This window comes from Eubalaena glacialis, chromosome 3 (genome assembly GCF_028564815.1).
Source record: "Eubalaena glacialis isolate mEubGla1 chromosome 3, mEubGla1.1.hap2.+ XY, whole genome shotgun sequence".
NCBI lineage: Eukaryota > Metazoa > Chordata > Mammalia > Artiodactyla > Balaenidae > Eubalaena > Eubalaena glacialis.
Genome location: NC_083718.1, coordinates 12,258,067 through 12,264,710, shown reverse-complemented (window position 1 = coordinate 12,264,710; position 6,644 = coordinate 12,258,067). Strand labels below are relative to the sequence as shown.

Below are 6,644 nucleotides of genomic sequence, written 5' to 3'. Positions count from 1 at the left end.
CACAGATTCCAGGAGTTAGGACCTGGGATCTTTGGGGACTAATATTCAGCCTATCACAATCATCTTCTTGAGGAGGGAGATGGGATAAAACCAAACTAGGGAACAAAAAATTACCAAAAGACTTGAAGAACTCTCTACCAATCACTTCTAACTTTTTAATTCAACTTTATCTTAATTTAGTGGATCATGTAAGGTAAGCATATAAATTAATTATTTTCTGATACCATTAACCAATTTTCCAGCAATCTTAATAATTGCTCATCACTGACACAAACAAGTATACTTGCATAGTAGTCTTTCTATTTTTGTCGCTTAGTTTTGGCTTGGAATTTAAAGTCAAGGATCTGACTGTGAATACTTTTTCCAGGCTTGATTTCCTTCAAATTTTCTTGTTATTGTAAAGAACAGGGTCTTTCATCTTTACTTGCCTTTGCTCATAAAGTTTCAACTGCATGATGAAATGTACCTTTTCCCTGTTCCAGCTTGAAGAAATTTTACCCCTCCTTTAAAGCTGCAACTGACGTGCCTATTCTCTAGATGTATCACCGTTCTCTTTTGTATTATTAGATGCTTAAAGCACATAGCTTACCTTGCTTTTTATTAGTCTAAGGTTAAAAAAAATGCATGCTGTAAGACAGGTTTAGATTCAGACTCCACCACTTACTAGGTGTGAGATCTTGGGAAAATTATTTTTCCTTGTTATGTCCTATTTTTCCCAACCATAAAAGGATGAAATTAATGACCCCCCCACGCACTTCATATATAAATAATAAATAAAATAATCTACTTAAATCTACTTACTTTCACCTACTAGCTGTAAATAGCAAGCTTCCAAACCACACTTTCTATTCCTTTACTACTTTCTATATTCACTTTCATTATTATTTAGATGAGATTCATGTCATCAGGGCCCACAGGAATGACTTGCGAAATCCTCAGATACCAATTACTTAATGAAGTTATATTCAATTCATCTAATACCCATATCCCTTTAACATGTCCATTTTATTTATTTTTGTTTGTTTTTTGCAAATGTTCATAGCAGCTTTATTCATATTTTCCCAAAATTGGAAACAAAATGTTCATTAACAGGAGAATAGCTAAACAAATTGTGTTACATTCATACAATGGAATACTACTCATCAATAGAAAGAAATACATGGTTCAACCTCTCAAAACTTTATACTAATGAAAGCATTAAGTGATTCAATTTAGTTTCAGAGCTGGGGGGGGAGGGAAACCCTAGTCATTGGTGAAAAAATATGGATAGTAGTTAAACTACCAACTAAAGTAGGGGTAGTGCTTTGTTGCTTAGGTAGGGGTATAAGGGAACCTGCCTTTGTCCTGATATGGCTGTGGGCTAAAAGTATCCATTTTCAAAATTGTAGTTAAGATTTGTGTATTTCAATTTTATAAATCTTACCTAATAAGAGGTGTGTGTAGCGGACAGATGAATGTACCAAAGCAGAATTGAGGACTATCGAAGCTAGGGTGTGAAGGTTCAAGGTACTATTTTTTTTAATATACATCCAATTAAGATGTTTAATTACAAATCTTGACCTATTTTTATGGGATCCTAGCTCACATACCCAACAGCATATTGGACATCTCTTGACACTGCCAGTGGTTTTCTTCCAATCTTAGTCACATAACAGATCTCTATGACCCTGCCTCAATTTCATCCTAGGTTTCTGGTTTGAACAACTCAGGAAAATGCTGGATTGCAAGAAGTAGTCTGAAGAGGGTTCAGTTTGGGGGTAAAAATTGACACTTGTCCTCTTGTAAAGGACTAACAAAGTGGACCCTAAGGGGCAAACGTAAGTGGGAAGAAACTAGAAAAGTAAAACAAACTGATGGTGAGCAACAGTGGACATGCTTGCAGTGAACTCAGTTACAAAGTCTCTGAAGGTAGGAATGGGTGGATGGAATCCAAAGGACCAATACTTCTTCCATTATGACAAAAAGGGTAGATGAGAATGTAAAGTTTGAAGGTGGGTAGCCAGGAAATGGTGAGTTATCTGGCTAGGACAATAAAAGCCTTTTATCTTTCATAGTGTGATATCACATTTACCATATTTTTCAGATTATGTCCCAGAATCTGATTAACACCAAGTGTCTGCCAAACTCAGTTACCTGTTCAGGTAAAAGAATCTGGTGCTGTAGGTATTGCACACATATGTAACAACCTGCTTTTCTATGATCAACCCTTTTTAACTCAGATTTTGGACAATATTCTGATAAGCTTATTCTGAGAAAGATCCAAATACACATTTTTATAAGATTCCAGATTTTAGCTTATTGTAGATGAGACTGAAGAACTGAAATTCTGCCTGATGATGAGATATGTACCTGCATGGCACAATGATCAAAAGCTTATAACTCTGTTCTAGTTAATAGAAATAACCATGAATTAAACTCTGCCCCACCCCACCATCAAGAGCCTATTTCATAATAAATGTTAGACTATTCCACCTCCAAACTTTTCACTTTTCTAGCTCCAAACTTTAGCATGCTTATTCTTACTACTTACACCCTTTCTACTCTTTGATATCCTGGTATATAGCCCGGATGATTTCCTTTGAGCTTCAGGTATGAAGCCACTAACACAAAAAAAGTTTAAATCTGTTCTCCCAGGAGCTTAAAGATCTTATCTTTATGACAACTCCCATAAATCTTAAAAAATGATCATTAAATACTGATTTACTCAATTAATTATAAAAACTTTAAATGTTTAGTATTTGGTCATGTATACTATTTAAAAAAAAATACATCAACAGAAAACTTTCTGAATGTCACTAGACAATGAATTAAGCAAACCTTTATTGAAGCTTAAATTATGGTACAGAAATACATTTCAACTGATTTAAGTCCAACACCATGAAGAGAGAAATTATGGCACCAAAATTTTCCCTCCTCTATCATATACACTAGGATTAATTTAGATTACTATTCAATCTATAGTTTTCATTTTTCTAGGCCTGGTTCCATACAAATTTGTGCAGTTTTTCAGCATTAAATAGAAATCTTAAATCTATTAAGGGGGGGGGGGAAATCAGACCTCAAGCCAATAAATGTTCATCAAATCTACTGGAACACTGTTCAAGAACAAAATCCACTTTGAGCATTGGTCCTCATAATAGCACCAAAACATTAGGTACTGTGCACTAATTACAGAATTGGACTGATCCATTGATTGAAAGCTTCTTCAATGAAGCTTTGAATCAACAACATGTTTAAAAGTCAAAAGTGTTCCAACCACTTGATTTCAAGCCAAGTAGAATTTATGTTTAGAAACACTAAAAAAAAAGTGTTTCATTTATAAATACAAAAACATCACTGCATCAATCCAGAAAGAATCAAAAATTGTTTGAGGACAAGAAATACAAAATTGAGTCAACTTTCCTCTTTTCTCAACTGCTTAAATGTCCATATTAGCAAATACAGCTAAAAGATGCCAACTCTTTTAAGCCTGTATTTCTAGTCATTTCCCTTTGACCATTTTGGAATTTTGTATGTTATGTTTTATGGATAGGATTCTGCTTCACTGTGTAGTATGTCTGAATAACCTGAATAGTTCTCATTCATCACTTGATGTTACTCCATGGTGAAAGAAATACCAGTAAGAGGAACTGTCAGGACACTATCACATGCATCACAAAGTCACAGAGGTTTTTAAGTCACAAGATGGCAAAGACGTCGATTCTGCTTTAAACCAAAGTTTATGGCATATCCTTAATAGAAATCAGTGGAAATGGCTACAAAAGTAAAAGTTAAGGTGAATCATCTGAGCTGACTTGACTTGTTGAATCCAATACAACCTTTATCTTAAATCTCCTTGCTAACAAATTTAGTGATAATTCTTTTATACTACCACTTAGCAAGTTAATAAAGGCATGGTACTCATGAGAAGCTAACCTCATTTAATGGGGGGCACAGAATGGCATACAGTTTCCATACAGTTCTGCCAATATTCCCTAGTATCAATCCACACCTTCTTTGCTAATCAACACCAGCTTATTCCAAAGAGCTCATGGTAATGAAAAATGCCAAACTCCCTTGACGTTAAAAGAAAATTAAGCCCAGGGTCCATCCCCCCATTCCCCCTCTGGGGTATAAGGTTAGTGTAAACCCACAGTGTAACAGTGTATTGCTTTATGGAGGGGGTGTGGTTGGGAGGGAGACACCATGGTGAGGAATGAATCAATTAAAGTCACACAAGTATAGGAAGCAGTGAGATATTAATACGCAAAATGGATAACTGCAGTCATTTTCTTAGAGGACTCGACTCGTGGAAGAAGAACTTTGATTGGTGCTGGAAAAACATCTGTATGAAGTAGAAATTTGTTTCAATAACATTAGTAGAGAATATGTTCTAGAAAGTGGAGGTAACTAGATGCAAAATCCTGGTAGCAATTTAATAGAACAGTCCCAGATGGCTAGGCTGAGGCCAACACCTAATGAGGATGAAAACCTTGTCTGTGGGGAATTTTGGATGATACCTGGAGAAATATTACACTGTGCATAAACCAAATTGAATTGTTTTCACAAGTGTTGTAAAGTTTCATATAGTAAAAGGTTTTTTCTACATGCACTTCAATTTCACAGCAAGAATGGCATGGGATACCTAAACACAGAAGAGAGCATTCATGCAAGATACCTAACTCTGTGATATAATATGCATACAATTCAAAATGATTACACTATCATCACATCTAGGGCTTTCTGCAACTACAAGGTGGTGGTTATGGAAAGCATGGCCCTTGGTATCAGTATCTAAAAAGCAGCCACCACCTTCTTCTATGTGTGTTCTCTTTTTGCGTTTTTTCTTCATTTTTCTTAATCAACTCTGCTGTTGTTGCTGCTTCTTAGCAAAACTGGTAAAAACAAAACTGTAATCATTGAACATAGCTCTCTGGCAATCAAGAGGTTTAAAACCTTCAATCTTCTGGGGCGAAGAAAGTACTGTGAGACATTTAGAACTCTGATTTACAAGCAGGGTGGTCACAAATTTTCCTGGCTTGAAGACTTCCACAACTTTCCTGATCAGGTCATCATAGGAGGTCTGACTTAAGTTTGTTTCAAGCTAACATAAGAAAATTCTGGTTCTGGAGTGATGTGAATAGTCCAATAAGTTCCATCCGATTTCATTCCGTTCATTGAATACCCACAAGGATTGAACAGTGTGGCATCAATGACAGAACCTGGTATCAGGTCACGAATTCCACTCTCATGAATGACATCCTTTGCAGTAACCGCTGGGTCAAGCTCACTCATCAGAATTTCCAGGGTTTGATCTGGCTGATTGATTACCCAACTCTCTGGGAAATCCAAAGTATACAAGTACCAACAATCAGAATTCATGTGTCCCATACAATATGCTGCTCCATTTGGGAAAATTGCATTAAGGAACTCTATTTCTTCCTGGAAATTCCGGTGTGGGTACCCTTGGTGAGGCGGCGTCATGAAATTCTTAGGAGAATAAAAGAAGCTTTGAATTGAGTCAAACCCACTGTAATCCCTAGGAAGTTTCAACAGGGGAACCAGTGCTTTCAGCAAGAGGGTGGTACTACATGTCTTCAAAATGAAACGTCTCTTGGAGACAAACATGCTACTCTCACTGAGTACACAAGCTTCCTGCTTGCCAGTTTTTGTCACACTTATGATTGAACATTGCACATCCTTCCAGACTATGTCCCACTCGGATCTTGGGATGGTGCGAAGATCCCCAGATCCTTGGTTTGCGTCAGGTTGCTGCCTGGAGAACCAAACCTCCAGCAGCTTCTCGGTCCCTTCGAAAAAATGTGCAGCTTCCATCACCGTGAGACTAGTGAACGACCAAGAACCACAGAAAATCAACTAAATTAAATCTCTTCTCCCGCCGCTGCCGCCGCCGCTGCAGATTGTTCCAGCTGTGTTACTAAAGTTCAGGTTCCTTTTTTGCTATAATTTTACATTAACTTTTTTTAAAAAAGGGTTAATAAAATTTTCCCGGCTTTTTTTTTTTTTTTTTTTTTTTTTTCGTGAGCGAAGGTTGAACGTGAGTCTGTTGGAAGCAGAGGCAGATACAGCTCAGTCTCTTGCAGTCCGCTGTTGCCCCGTTAGAGAGAGCAGAGCGAGCGCTGGCTAATGTCGCCGGCCATACTGTGGGAGCCTAACGTGTCCATTTTATAAAATAATCATAAACTTTAGAAAGCACAACCTTTCTCTATTCTTAGTTTGTCTTTATAACCTAAAGTCATATAACTTCTCTATTTCTAAGTGCCTCACTGCTAATACACCTTCCTAATAAATTATATAACCCATCATCAATTGTATTCATCAAGGAAAAATATGTAACTATGTAGGTTAGAATTTAGCTTATCACATAAATCTTTTGCTTACCCAAACACAAACACACTTCAGTCAAGTCACACTTGACTACGCTATTTATGTGCTAAAATAAGTGCATTCAGAAAATGAATTATAAGACTGTTCTAAAGACAAACATTTACAAACAAGTTTTCTTGCTGAAGTTTTCTTGCTGGATGAACATAATAGGTTGACTGGTTGAATTTTTACTCTCAAATAATTGTGAGAGTTGATTTTTTTCCTAAAATCATACTGAATTAATGGCATATTTTAGTGTTGTAGTCAAGTATACCACA

At 36.5% G+C, this 6,644-nt stretch overlaps 1 pseudogene; it reads right to left on the bottom strand.

The window, feature by feature from the left end:
- Positions 1-4,840: 4,840 nt before the first annotated feature.
- LOC133087712 (S-adenosylmethionine decarboxylase proenzyme-like) lies at positions 4,841-5,814 on the bottom strand (annotated as a pseudogene).
- Between the last annotated feature and the right edge of the window lie 830 nt (positions 5,815-6,644).